Source organism: Gopherus flavomarginatus, chromosome 3 (assembly GCF_025201925.1).
Source record: "Gopherus flavomarginatus isolate rGopFla2 chromosome 3, rGopFla2.mat.asm, whole genome shotgun sequence".
NCBI lineage: Eukaryota > Metazoa > Chordata > Testudines > Testudinidae > Gopherus > Gopherus flavomarginatus.
In genome coordinates this window covers 261,702,583-261,716,802 of record NC_066619.1, presented here as the reverse complement: position 1 = coordinate 261,716,802, position 14,220 = coordinate 261,702,583, and the positions used below count along the sequence as shown (strand labels likewise).

The window sequence follows — 14,220 nt, the reverse complement described above, 5'->3', positions numbered from 1 at the left end:
AGGACTCTCAACCTTGTTTGCAATCTTCCCTCCCCCATATTCAGGCAATAGGACACAGAATCTAAGAGAATATCCATCCATCTTAATACAGAAATACAGCTGCAATGGAAAGTTCCAACATAACTATGAGGGAGAACATGCAGAATCAAAAGCAATCTGCACTGTTACCCCATCCATAGGGCTGTACATTTTTAACATGTACTAAATCCTCTACAAAATGCTCTTATTGGTCTGTACTATCATTGTCTGCTTCATCTAGTGAATTCTCACAGTACTCTACCGCTGCCAGTGAGCAGAGTAAGGAACTGGAATCCCGTATCATTTGTTTTCTATAGTCCAGAACCATATTCTTTAGGTGGAGGGTTTTGCACTAGTTATTTATTGCAGTGGAATGATGCGTTTATGACTTAAAAGTTTTATAATTATTTGCACTGCAGTAGCACCTACAGGCTCCAGCCAGATTACGGCCCCATTTGTGCACATAAACAAAACAGTGCTCAATGCCTCAAAGTATGTCTGCACTAAAGTAAAAAAAGTGTTTTAACTCTGTTAACTTGGGCTAAAACAGCAGTGAAAATACAGAGAGATTCCGCTTAGCAGCTTGAGTTCAACCTCTGGCTCTAACTTGAGCAGCTAACCCAAGCTAAAAAAAACAAGTCTTCACTGCTATTTTAATCTGAGATAGCTGATTTTCAATTCTTTCAAGAAAGATGTTGATAAATCAAACCATGTTCAGAAAAGAGCCCCGACAAGGATTAAAGCATTAGAAAACATGCCTTATAGTGACACTCAAGGAGCTCAATTTGTTTAGTTTAACAAAGACACACTCTTCAACCTAGCAGACAAAAGATATTACAAAATCCAATGGCTGGAAGTTGAAAGTAGACAAATTCAGGCTAGAACTGAGGTGTACATGTTTAATTGAGTGTAATTAGCCATTGGAACAATTTACTAAAGATTGTGGTAGATTTTCCAGCAAGGGCAACTTTAAAATCAAGATTCAAGTTTTTCAAAATATATGCTCTAGATCAGACTAGATGGTCTAGAAGCTAGGCCCTTCTGGTCTTTGAATCTATAAACTTGAGTTAGCTAACCAGAGCTAAGAATACACTCTTTCTCCCTTCCCCCGCTTCAGTGTAAGCTGTCTGGGTATGTCTTCAATCTTTGTACAAGACAAGAAACAACAGATAGGAATAGACGCAGAGAGCACAAAGCATAAGCAAAACTATTATGATTTGTTAAGTAGCAGCAGTCACAGAACATTCACTGCTTAGCCATTGTCATTTGCTTTGTAGGCACTGTGACAGAGGTAAGTTTGAGCACAAGATCTGAAGGGTGATAATGTAGTGGCTTCATGGATTTTTGCAAGGAGCTCTTCCCGTGCATTAAAAGGAGACATGGGAGAAAGTGCAGAGATGATAGGTGGAAAATTTAGTTAATAAGCAATTATTAGGTCTATACAATTCTAAGGCCTTAGAACCCTGCACAAGAACAATACAAGATCAAAGCATACCTGATCTGGACTGCATTCGCAACAGTTATACCTTCTAGTAGCACTGTTTTACTACCCAGCTACTTACTGGACTGATAGGATCAAACACTTGCATCTCTTAATACCTTGCGCTTAGACAGTGATATTCATCGGCAGATCTGATGAAAGTAGACTTTACAAAACAGGTAGACATTATTCTCCCCATTTTACAGATGGGGAAAAAGAGGTACAGACAGGTAACGCAACTTGCACAAGGTCTCCCAGCAGGACAGCAGCTGAGACAGAACACAATCCAGGTGTCCTGAGTCCAGTCCAATGATCCATCCACTACACAACAAGGCTTGGACTGAGTTGGTACACTATTACAACACACTGCCATCTCTCTCAAACTGCTAACTTGTTTTCCAGAACCTCAGCTTTGAAAAGAAAAAAAAAAAAAGTCTAGTTTTTACAACTAGTGGGGATGGGAGGAAGAGAGGTGGAACTTAAGGGCTTGTCTATACTGGCAATTTACAGCGCTGCAACTTTCTTGCTCCGGGGGGTGGGGGTGGAACACCCCCGAGTGCAGCAAGTTTCAGTACTGTAAAGTACCAGTGTTGACAGTGCACCAGCGCTGGTAGCTGTGCCCCTCATAGAGATGGGGCTTTTTAGAGTGTTGGGCGATCTTTCTGCAGGCTGGTGCAATATCTACATTGCCACTTTACAGTACTGAAACTTGCAGCACTCAGGGGTGTTTTGTCACACCCCTGAGCGAGAAAGCTGCAGTGCTGTAAAGTGGCAGTGTAGACAAGGCCTAAGTTATACCACTTAGTGTTACACAGAAATAACTTCCAGTGCAAACATACTTATGCCAGAAGAGTACCGTTTTCTGGTTTATATTATGTCACTTTGAAAGGCCCTGTCACATTTGACCTCTGCTTAAGCACTGCTCCAGCTCAAGATAATTTGGATGCCCAGTGTACAAAAAGCAACAGTTTCCAACAGCCACATCTGAAAGACTGTTACACCGCAAGAGTATTCAAACAGTTCACATACTCTTCAGAACCCAATGTAGTTAGTGCATGAATGTGAGCTTTTTACTTTTCTGTGTACCTATTGGGTTTCTGGGAAGTGGGCGGGCGGGAGCCCGTCCACTGCTAAAGGATTCCCCCCCCACCCCCACAGCCTAAGGGGAGGATCTACAGGACCTCAGAACCCAACTGATTTCGGGGGACAACTAATAAAAGAACAGGGACAGGAGTGTGGTCAAAGGGTCATAAGAAGGGAGCCTGATGGGGACACCGAGCAGAGAGCCCCGGACAGCGCCCACTGCTCCGCAAAGGCGTCAAGGGAGCCAGTGGACGCTGCCCAGAGGAACTCCGCTGTACCTTAACTTTTAACTAAAGACAGTCAGAGTTTAAGGCTGGAAGGAACCACCAGTTCATCTAGTCTGACCTCCTTATGTCACAAGCCATCAGCACCACTCAGCCCCCATACACTAAACCCAACAACAGTTTGACCGAAGTATTATAGCCCATGGGATACTAAACTATCATGTGCCATAGGGAGAGAATAGAAGGCACTGAGGTGCACCAACACCAGAGACCCCATTCCCCTACAAAGGCAGAGAATTAAGTGAGATATACCCAGATAATCCCAGCAAGTGACCTCACTCTATGTTGCAAAGGAAGGTGAGGTCTGCCCAATGTCACTGCCAATATGACCTGGGGCAAAAGTCCTTCCTGACCCCACATATGACAACCAATTCCACCCTGAGCATGTGAGCAATGCCAGCCCAACACCATCAAACTCTGTCTAGAACACTCCCACATCAGCATCAACTTCCTGGATGACAGGATCAGCTTCAGCAACGCAATCCTACAGACAACTATATACAAGAAACCCACGGATCACCACACTTATCTTCACAGTTCCAGTAACCACCCCAAACATGAAGAAATCGATTGTCTACAACCAACTATTCAGATATCACAGAATAGGCTCTGAGGAGAAAGTTAAAACTGCTTTCATCAAACAAGGACACTCCATCAGAGAAGTAGAACACATCATAGAATGGGCTGCTCAAATATCTCAGGAGAACATGCTTCAATGTCAGGAAAAAACAACGCACGGACCATCCACCCTTAATTATCACCAACCACTGTACAATGGAATCCAGATGGGGTATTATCACACAATTATAACTCATATTTGATGTGGACTACATTCTGAAAGAAGTCTTTCCCCAAGCCTCCCTCACCCCCCAAAAAAACCATCACCACCAAGATGATCCTCAGAAGCAAGCTCCTCACAGACCAGGGAACATCAACTCTAAGAGGCACCAGATTCTGCCAGAACAACAGATGCAAAACCTGCAGACAGATCTCCAGTAATATGATGATCAACACCCTCCACAACATACCTTTCAAGATCCATGGGTCCTACACATGCCTACTAACAAGTGGCCTACCTCATCCAGTGCATCAAATGTCTCAATAATTGTGTATGTGAAATCAGACAATCACTACACTCTAGAATGAACTCTCGGGATGTTTTTGTCTTTTATCATTTTTTTCTATCACCTATGGGAGAACACTTTTCACAATGTGGTCACTCCATATCTGACCTTCCTCAAAAGGAAACCATCACACCACCTTCAAAAGACAAACCTAGGAACTTAAATTCATAACTCTGAAAGACACGAAAAATAATGGCCTCAAAAGGGGGTGATACTGGTTATATGTTTCATTACAACAATTTATGACACACACCTCTACCCCAATATAACGCGACCAAATATAACACGAATTCAGATATAACACTGTAAAGCAGCACTCTGGGGGGGGGGCAGGGCTGCGTGCTCCAGCGGATCAGCATGTCACTGTGTCTGGCTCCGTCACGCTGCTCTGAGCGGCGTGTTAAGGGTGCCAGGTCAGGGCCGAGGGGTTAAATAAGGGGCAGAGGGTCTTGGGGGGTGTTCAGGGGATAGGGAGCAGAGGGGAGCCACAGGCCGAGGAAGGGAGCTGCAGTGCAGAGGAAATGTCACATGGGCTCCAGCTGGCGCCAAGAAGTTGGGGAAGACTGGTCCATGCGGGGAAGTTGCGGATCCAGGGCAGGGAGAGGTGCCCATCCTAGACAGCGCCGTGCAGGTGCCCCTGCACTGGAGGACTTGGAACACAGCAGGCCCAGCTGGCAGGCTGCGCCCCACTTGCAGCAGCACCGGGCAGGCTCTCTGGGTCCATAGCATGCTGCACTACCTGCCGGCAGTTGGGGGTTCCATGCACCCCAGTGAGCAGCTGGCCGTGGCATCCTCACCAGAGACCGGCAGTGCAGGGCTCTGCAGAGGAGAAGAGATGGCTGAGCGCAGGCATGCACGGCAGGAGCTGCCTGCTGATGGCTCACCCTCCCCCGGCACCGCATTGGCACGGGGTGGGAATCAGGCGCACACGGGCACCTCAGGCGAGGCTGCTCCCCCTCGCAGGGCTCAGCCACTGTGCCGGGCTAGGTGTGCTCTGTGGACAGGGCAGCGGCTGCCCGGCCAGTTCCCCCTGTCCCGCCCCCACAGGGCTCGCCCCAGCTGATGTGGTTGAGCAGGTGTGAGCACTTCCGTGCACCGGCTCCCCGGATCCTAGCGCCCAATCCAGTGCGGCGCGTGGCTCAGCGAGAGAGTCCTGGGGGTGACTAGGGACATGGGGGGGGGCTGATTGGATAGGTCGGGGGTTCTGAGGGATCAGTCAGAAGGCAGGATGTAGGTGAGGGTGGATGGAGGCGGGGCTATTTGCTGACAATTAATAATAGAGATGCTTGAGACCAAAGCAAGTTCAATATAACGCGGTTTCACCTACAAAGTAAGACTGGTTGGTTCCCGAGGACCTCATTATATGGGGGTAGAGGTGTACTAACCGTTCTTTGTCCTATGACTACAGAAGTATTAATTGCTCACTTCATTTTAAGTGGTTTCTTGTAACATCTGTTAACCCCTTATTCTTAATCTAGCTCACCTTGTTTTTAGCTGACACACTTTGGTTACTTTTTCCAGACCTGAAGAAGAGCTCTGTGAAGCTCAAAAGTTCATCTCGTCCATCAAAGTAGCTCTAATAAAATATTACCTCACCCAGCTTGTCTCTTCCATTGCCAACTGTATTTTAACTGCACACTCTTAGCATTTCATTAACATGCTGATCATTTACATATCGCTTCACCAAATGACAACAACACTGGCAAAATGGCAGGACTACATCCTTCAAGAACAACTATTACTTCTGTTCTTAAATAAGGTATCTAAGTCACAGCTACTGAACCAAGTTACTAAAAATTAGAACTTTGAAGTTTCTCTGGGCATATCTACATTGCAACATAAGCCCAGGGTTAGCAGAACACAAGTTAGCAGACCCTGGGTTTGTTAACTTTCGGCTTGAGCGTTTACACTCATTTGTAACCCCGGGTTAGGAACTGTTGAACCTTGGGTTCCAGCCTGGGGCTCCAGCATCTACACTGCATTAAGTGGGCCCAAGTCCACTCACCCATAACCCAGACTTCCTTGTGCCCCCCGCTAAAATGTGGCTACTCTAGCCCTTTCTTCATGGTGCAGCGTGGGAAAATTTGACTGTCCACAAAACATGACTGTCCAGAGAACAAAGAAAGTCAGCCAATGGGATTGTGGAATAATTTTGGCAGACTCCCAGAGCACGAATCCAGTGGGGTTGCATCTGCATTTCAAAGCAAGAGGGCTTTGGTAGACGAAGGGAAGGTAGACGAAGACCATGTAGGGTTCCAGCTTGACTCAGGCTTGGACCATCCACCCCCATGGGGTCCAAACCCTGGGTCAGCACACTGTGTGTGTAGACAGAAAGGGGTGTTAGCCTTGAGCCTGAGTTCAAATTCTGGTCTTGTGTTGCAGTCACTAACTCCAAATCCTCAAGCAGCATCATGAGGTCATCCAGAAAAGTTTACAATAGAAGGTTTTTACATTACACTACTATAAAAATCAATCACAGGGAACTGGTTGCATTTTTCTCAGTACTCTAACACAATATTTATTTGGGCTAGTAATAATATACTTCCACCCAACTGTGCAGCCTTTCAGATCTAACACACAATTATGGCTGTACACATAGTGGGATGCTTCTAGTGCAGCGGTTTCTAAACCTTTTTTTCTGGGGACCCAGTTGAAGAAAATTGTTGATGCCCGTGACCCAACAGAGCTGGGTATGAGGGGTTTGGGAGGGGCTCAGGGCTGGGGCAGAGGGTTGGGATGTGGGGGCAAGGGCTGCGGGGAAGGGCCAGGAATGAGGGGTTCAGGGTGTGAGAGGGGGCTCTGGGCTGAGGCGGGGGGGTCAAGGTTCTGGACAGGGGGTGCAGGCTCTGGGGTGCGGCCAGAGATGAGGGGTTTGGGATGCAGGAGGGGTGCAGGGTATGGAAGGGGGCTCGGGGCTGGGGAGCTGGGGTACAGGAGGGAGTCAGGGCTCTGGTCTGGGGGTGCAGACTCTGGGGTGGAGCCGAGGATGAGGGGTTTGGGGTGCAGGAAGGCGTTCCAGATTTGGGGGGGGCTCAGGCCTAGGGCAGGGGGTGCAGACTTACCTCCGGCAGTTCCCAGTCAGCAGCGCAGCCCGGTTGCAGAGGCAGGCTTCCCGCCTGTCCTGGCGCCGCAGACTGCGCTGTGCCCTGGAAGTGGACAGCAGCAGGTTCGGCTCCTAGGTGGAGGCGCGTGCAAGCAGCTTCACACAACTCTCACCTGCAAGAACCGCCCTACCCCCAAGCTCCAGCCAATGGGAGTGCAGAGCTGGTGCTCGGGGAGGGGGCAGCGCATGGCCTCCCTGCCTAGAAGCCGAGACCCACTGTTGACCACTTCCAGGGCACAGCGTGGTGTCGGAAAAGGTAGGCACTAGCCTGCCTTAGCTGGGCAGCACCACCAACGGGACTTTTAATGTCCCAGTCAGCAATGCTGACCAGAGCAAGGCAAACCAGTGCCTTACATGCCACGACCCACGCTTTGAAAAACACTGTTCTAGTGTAAATAGTCTACAAGTTAGGAGGTTAATGGTATCCCATACTGAAAACAGCAGTGAACAATGTGGTTCTAATGCAACAGACTTACTCTGTGATCTTCAGTTGTATCAGGTAAAAAGTTAAACAGAAATTCTATCTTCAAGGTATGGATCCCTAAACGCATCCCAAAATACTAAACTAATAAAGCCACATAACACTTCAAAGATTAGAATTCTTATTTACATACCATACATTTTAACTACTCCATTCCTATAGATTTCAAACTTCTCTATTTCAAGCAACTGATGACAATTTATAATGTCACAAGAGATCACTGGAATTAGTTCCTCATTTAGTGACAATAACTACTTTTAATCCATTTGCTGATTTCTAGCCAAAAGGTTAGCTGAAGTGTCAATAAAGGTGGTTTAGGTGTTTTTAAAACAAAAGTACATACATGACAGCTTAAAACCTTAACCCAGTAAGTCAATTTCATCACTTTACTGTTAAAGTGATTAGCTAACATATTTAAAAAAAGTTCACAAGCAAAGGTATGCTCATAAGTTTCCTGTATGCTTCACTTTACATTTCTACAGTGCTTTGACACTAAAATTGAAAAGCATTATATAAACAGCCTCCTCGTCTCCAGTTTCCTGCTACCCAATGATGCATCTCTCACACATCTTCACACCTTCTTCTACGGTTAATAGGCATGGAACACCTTCCCTAAACCAGTATGTAAGGCTATTACCCTCTCCTTCAAAACCCCTTGTCAAGAGCAACTTCTTCTATGAAACCTACAAGAAACTGGCCAACAACATGTAATATAATACCTGACTCTTATACAGTACTTTTCATCAGTAGATCTCAAAGTAAGTCAGTCTCAATACCCCCATTTTACAGATGGGGAAATGGAAGTACAGAGGTGATACTGCTTGCCCAAGGTAACCCAGCAGACCATTGACAACCAAGGTCTCCCACGTCTCAATTCAGCACTCTACTCAATAGGCAACACTATTTCATGTATAATGTTATAAACTGGAGATATTAAAACATTAAGAAAGTATATAAAGAGTGTATGGTTAGATTTTATCTCAGTTCCAATGTGTGTATGTTATTTGTTTTCTTAGACTGTAAGCTCTTTTGGACAGGAGCTGAGTCTCCTCTGTATATGCATACCGCCAATAAAGTTGTAGGCATTATTGGAACATAAATATTTATTAAAAAAATACTCATTACACAGTTAAGAAAAATGACTGCTTCTCCCTTAATGTTGTGGACTAATATGCAAAAGACAAAAATCCAAATGATGCTATATCATTTAGGTTGAAATTCACCGTAGCAGTTGTGTACGGGGCCAATTTAATTCTTTAGTTTTAGAACTTAAGCAGTGTATATGGTGAATTACCTACTTTCAAATAAACTGTTCTTCCTTCAAAGACTTCAGCAAAGCAGATACTAGAGTGGAGGCAGAGAAGTTGGAATATTAACTGCTGTAGATTAAAATGTAAGAATTCTGGAAGACAGTTCAAGAAGTTTTTAAATGCATAAATTCAGATATTTTTGCGTGAAATTATGTAAGAAATAATTGATTGACTTAAGTTGAGTATTTATAGTAAATTCAATGACTCCTCCTCCAACTGGATTTCTAGTTATAACTATTGTGAAATAAGAGCTGTCTGACTAAAATGCTTAAGCTATCTTAACAAAATCAGAACATATAATATGGACCACTACACCATACATTTAACCCCTAAACATCTAGTGCTGATGTGCTGAATCCACTTTTGTGATATCATCTCCTGCAACATAAATTCAAAATAAAATATTAATTATCAATCTTCTTTAGAGTCAGTAACTGTAGGAATAACCTTGCTGGCTGAGGCATTTATCAAACCACCCTACAGTTACTAAGTAATTCTTCCCAAGAACAATTTGTAAGTCACTTAAAAAAAATGAGATGAATACAGGAAAATAAGATTGTTCCTCAAATTGTTGTCAATTAAAATATCATTGAACTTTAAAAAAATAAATTGAACACAGAAATTAAGTATCCATTTAAATCTTTACAATTTTATGGGTAAAGTCTACTTTCCTCTTGATTTTCTGGGGAATTTCAAGAAGTCTAAGTTTTGTCTATAATAGCTCTACTTGCAAATTATTTATTAGGCGAGACACAATGTTTTATTGACCTAAATGGTGGCTCCAACCAGCACTGAACAGTTCTAAAGGAAATATGGTAGAGAGACTACACTAAGCATTTTCTGAAAGCAATTTGCTTTCCGAGATCCATTAGTGGTATGGATAGCTAGAATATTTCCTATTCCTTCTCTTAACGTGCACTTCACTTTACTCTCCATTGTCCCTATTTATCCCTATTACAGTGATATTCTTCCACAAGTGTAGTTACCATTTCCCTCACAGACAGTTTTAAGGACTTTACTACATTGTTCTGTTAGACCACTATAAAACTTATCTTTTCTGTAAGCTTTCATGTATTTAAAAAAAAAAAAAATCAGGTACTAAGTAAAAGAGGATAATTTCACTCCCTGTTCTGAACTAACAGCTATTTTACAAATAAGTATCTTTCAAACACTTAGACATTTTTGAATACTTTTGTTAACAGCCAGATCTTATATTTTTAAAAGTTGTTAATCAACCCCTATATCAATTCCTTTTTAACATCCACCATTCTGGACTATAGCCCAATGCTCTCCTTTACTTTTGTTAAATGAAAGGGAGACAAAACTAGTAAAGCTTTGTCTACACTACGCACCTTTTAGCCTCCCAGCTGTGCCGCTACAGCCATGCCACTAAAAGGCAGGTTGCATAGCCGCTGTTTGTTGGCAGGAGAGAGCTCTTCTGCCAACAAAGAACTTCCACCCCCAACAAGCAGTGGTAGCTTTGTCGGCAGGAGAGCGCTCTGGCTGATGAAGTGCTGTTCACACTGGCACTTTCACTTTTTGTTGGAAAAATTTTGTCCTTTCGAGAGGGGGAGGGGTGTCATTAAGTTTCCAGTGCCTAAATCCTAGCTAAAGCTCTAAAAAAAGCTGGCTCTTGTGGTATACAGTAACTCCTCACTTAACGTTATAGTTATGTCCCTGAAAAATGCGACTTTAAGTGAAACGATGTTAAGCAAATCCAATTTCCCCATAAGAATAAATGTAAATGGGGGAGAGGTCAGGTTCCAGGGATTTTTTATTTTATTTTATTTTTTGTTGCCACCGCCTTACCCCACACAGGCACAGCCCACTGGCACTGGAGACAAGGAGGCAGGCAAGAAGGCTGAAAGTGCTGTAGGCTAGGAGAAGCAGTTGCATGGCAACTTCCCCTACTCTGCAAGCACCAGGGGCTCAACCCTCGGCCCGCCCATGTCCCTCTTCCCCCAAGTCCCCACCCTTAACCCGCTTCTTCCTCCCCACTCCTCCCCCTTTACTCCCCATGCCGCATCCTCTCTCCTCCTCCCCCCCGCCTCCTGGAGGCTAAAGGGAGGAGGGGGAGGAGCAAGGACACACATGCAGGCTCCCCCTCCCTCCCTTGCCATGACTGCCATGGTCAGGAGGCGGGGGAGGGGGGGAGGCACTGATCTGCAGAGTCTGCCAGCAAGTGAGAGGAGCGGGGGGGGGGGGGGGGGGAGCATAGGGGAGCTGAGAAGGGGGCAGCCAAACAACATTATAGCAAAGCATTGCACTACTTTAAATGGAGCATGTTCTGTAACTGAGCAGGGATGTAAGATCGAAACGTTAAGCGAGAGGTTGTTAAGTGGGGAGTTACTGTACTCCTTAAAACTCAATTAAATTCCAAAAAGATCCAAATCTGCAAATTAGATGGTAGGTTGGCTGCTCTCAGTGGCATCATTTTCCTTTCTTTGTCTCACTTCCCACTAAAGCCACAGAGTAAACAACTGCCGGACAATGCTGACCAAATCAGAATTATCTTGTGTGTGTTCCCCTTCATGGTGCATCCTTGGAATTTCCTTCTTATGAAGAGGGAAAGGTTATTTGTATTTCCTGCTGCTTCTCTTAAGGTGAAGAGACCACCAAGCCAACAGATCTCAAAGCAGGGATAGTTCTTCAACATTCCTACTGCATCATCCAAAAACCCCTTCACTGATTCTAGGCAGCAACCTGCTGATGAGCAAGAAGTGGGGCAACAGGCAGTCAGAAATCCTACCCCACAATTCAAGTCCACAGATTCCCACTTTAATGTTTGATCTCATACAATGTGAAGTGTACTATAAATGCATGGTGCTGTTACACAGTTATTTTATTAAGACTGTTCACCACTTCCATTGTACCTGAAGGATCTCACTTCGTATATTATACATTTATTTATTAGCCTTTCCTGTACAACACTATGTTAGCAGTCTGTTCTATTAACAGAACATGTGGCAGGTGCATAATTGGTACCATTTAACATTTCAAGGGACACTATTAAATTACGTCATTTTAAAATACAAGAAATATTTCCTTATTTTATTACAAAGAATTTCTCAACTTTGACTAGAAACTAAATCCATCATCTATTTTCAGATTCTCCTACATTAAACACAAAACTTCTATGCTTTGGTGAACAGTGCAGTGAAATATGTATTTTACAAAACTGTCCATGGAATCATGATGGGTTAGGCTTTGACACATCTATAATCTGAAGCCAAGTTTAACCTAGAAATGTCCACCCCAAGCCAGCAATACTACCCCTTAATAAAAGTAATGTATAGAATATGATGCAAGATCGCAGGCAGAAGAAGTTGCATCTACACAACACTTTTCTGGTACGAAAGTAATCTTTAATTCTGCCAACTGCAGGCCAAATTCTTTAACATACAATATTATAACCCAAGATATGATAGTTTGCTTCCCCTTACTAAAAGAGCAGAATCAGCCCCCTTCAAATGAGTGCCAGATACTAGTGTTTGAAACTAAACTAAAACAAGAGTCAGTAAAGGCAGATTAAATACATGATTTTAAAACAGTAAAGACGTGAGGAGGACACAGAAGTGAGGCCGACTTTCCTGAAACGAAGTGTCAGTTTGTGCCACTTCTGCATTCAGCCGTAACCTTCCCCAAACCTTGTACCTCTGCCTCTCCGCCCATGGCCTGTAAGAGGCTGCAATACTTGAGAGCCCGCCCAGATGGAGGACAGTTCAGTTACCATAGGACATAACTCCCCATCAATCTCCCGCCATCGTAGCTCCTCCTCTTTAAGCAGCAGCAGCAGCCCCCAACCCCAACCTTCTCTTTCCGCCTTTTCCTTCAATAGGCCCCTAAAGGACAATGCTGTTGGAAGAAAGACAGACTTGAGTGTCCGACCAAGTCTGCCCTTAGCGCAAGCCTTATATATTGCACATTAGATACTGAGTATTTTATCGCGTCCTCATTACAAGCGTTTAGACCGATCACACAGCTTCTCCCGATAGGGCAGCACCAGCCGCCGCCTATGCCTTGTACAGTAACTCGCAGGAGGAAAGGTCACGGCGTGAAACCCCATCTATTCCCGATCTGGGCCTGGTGGCCGCCGGGGCCAGGCCAGCCCTGTCACCGCCGCCTCACATACAAGCCGGGCAGGGCCTGCTTGACTTAATCGGAAGGTTGGGGTGTTGAGTCCTCCCGAGGCAAATCCCCATGTTTCTACCCGCTGCGCCCGGATGACATCGGGACAGCGGCGCGGGCCAGGGAAGCGCACGGATGGCCGCTGCCCCCTGCCAGAGTGTGGGCCTGAGGACATCAGAGCGGGGGGAGGCAACGCTTGAGGCCCCTGCACAAAGATCCCGACCCCGCGCCAGGCCCTCCTCTCCTCCCCAGAGCCCCGTGCGGAGTCCCGCTTACCTGGCACGGTGACCCCGGAGACGCCGAGGGCCGGGGAGGAATCACCTCCCAGGCAGAGTCCGCGCTCGGGCCAGGGAACCCCGGACGGGCCCCCAGCCCCGCCCCGCCCCCAAGCCCTCCCTCCTAACCGGCCCCTCTCGCCGGCCCCTCGCGCTCCCTCCCGCCCCGGGCCTCGGTCCCGCTCCTCCAGGCAAGCGCCTGGCAGCGTGGGGCCGGGAGCCCTATCCCGGGAATCCCCGCCCGAGCCGCTGAAGGGCACGAACCTGCCTGGCACCCGCACGCGCCAGGAGCAGCCCAAACCAGCTCAGGCCTCGCTAGCCCCTGATCTTCCCCGCTGCCCACCCGGACCATCTCGGGACACCGGACCCGCCAGCCCTACGTTCCCCTTCTCGCCCGGGTCCCCTGAGGCCGGCCCGCCCTGTCTCTGCCCCTCCACCCGGGCCCGCTGGCGGCTAGTTACCTGCCGTGGCGGTGCAGGCGCACAGCGGGGCCCGGGGCCCTCTAGCAGCCGGAGGAGGCGGCGGACTCCGTCCCGCTGCTGCCGTCCCCGAGTGAGGCGGGCGGGACGGAGCCGGGACCTGCCCTGGGAGGCGTTACGTAAACCGGCGGCGGCTCCCAGCACCACGGGGAGGGAGGAGGGCCGACAGCTCCGTCACCCGGCAACAGGACTCAGCGCCCCGGCGGACCGAGCCGGCGGCTCCGCCCCGTATCCTTCCGCCCGGAGGGCGCCTCAGCAGACTGCCGCGCCGTGTTGCGCAATACAGCCCAGGGCAAAATGGCGCGGGCGGTCTGGAGAGTCGGCGTGCAGACAGGTGTTCTCCAATTCCCTCCCCCCGCGGGTCTCTGTCTCTCCCCAGCGGCGGACCCGCTAAGGGCGTTGTCTGGCTGCGGTGTTTTGGGGCCCCATCATCTCTGCACTTGTTAGTATAAGGT

The 14,220-nt window shown here is 46.9% G+C and overlaps 1 protein-coding gene across 2 annotated transcripts in view; it reads right to left on the bottom strand.

Annotated features, from left to right (window-relative positions):
• The window catches only part of KIAA0232 (KIAA0232 ortholog), a 120,000-nt gene extending 106,121 nt beyond the window's left edge, over nt 1–13,879 (bottom strand). The window contains exon 1 of one of the 2 annotated variants that reach the window (XM_050947348.1): nt 13,748–13,879. The gene's annotated coding sequence lies outside the window, so the exon portion shown is untranslated. Of the gene's footprint in view, nt 1–13,287; nt 13,384–13,747 lie in introns of those variants that run through there. The other variant, XM_050947349.1, reaches the window with a different exon arrangement.
• Between the last annotated feature and the right edge of the window lie 341 nt (nt 13,880–14,220).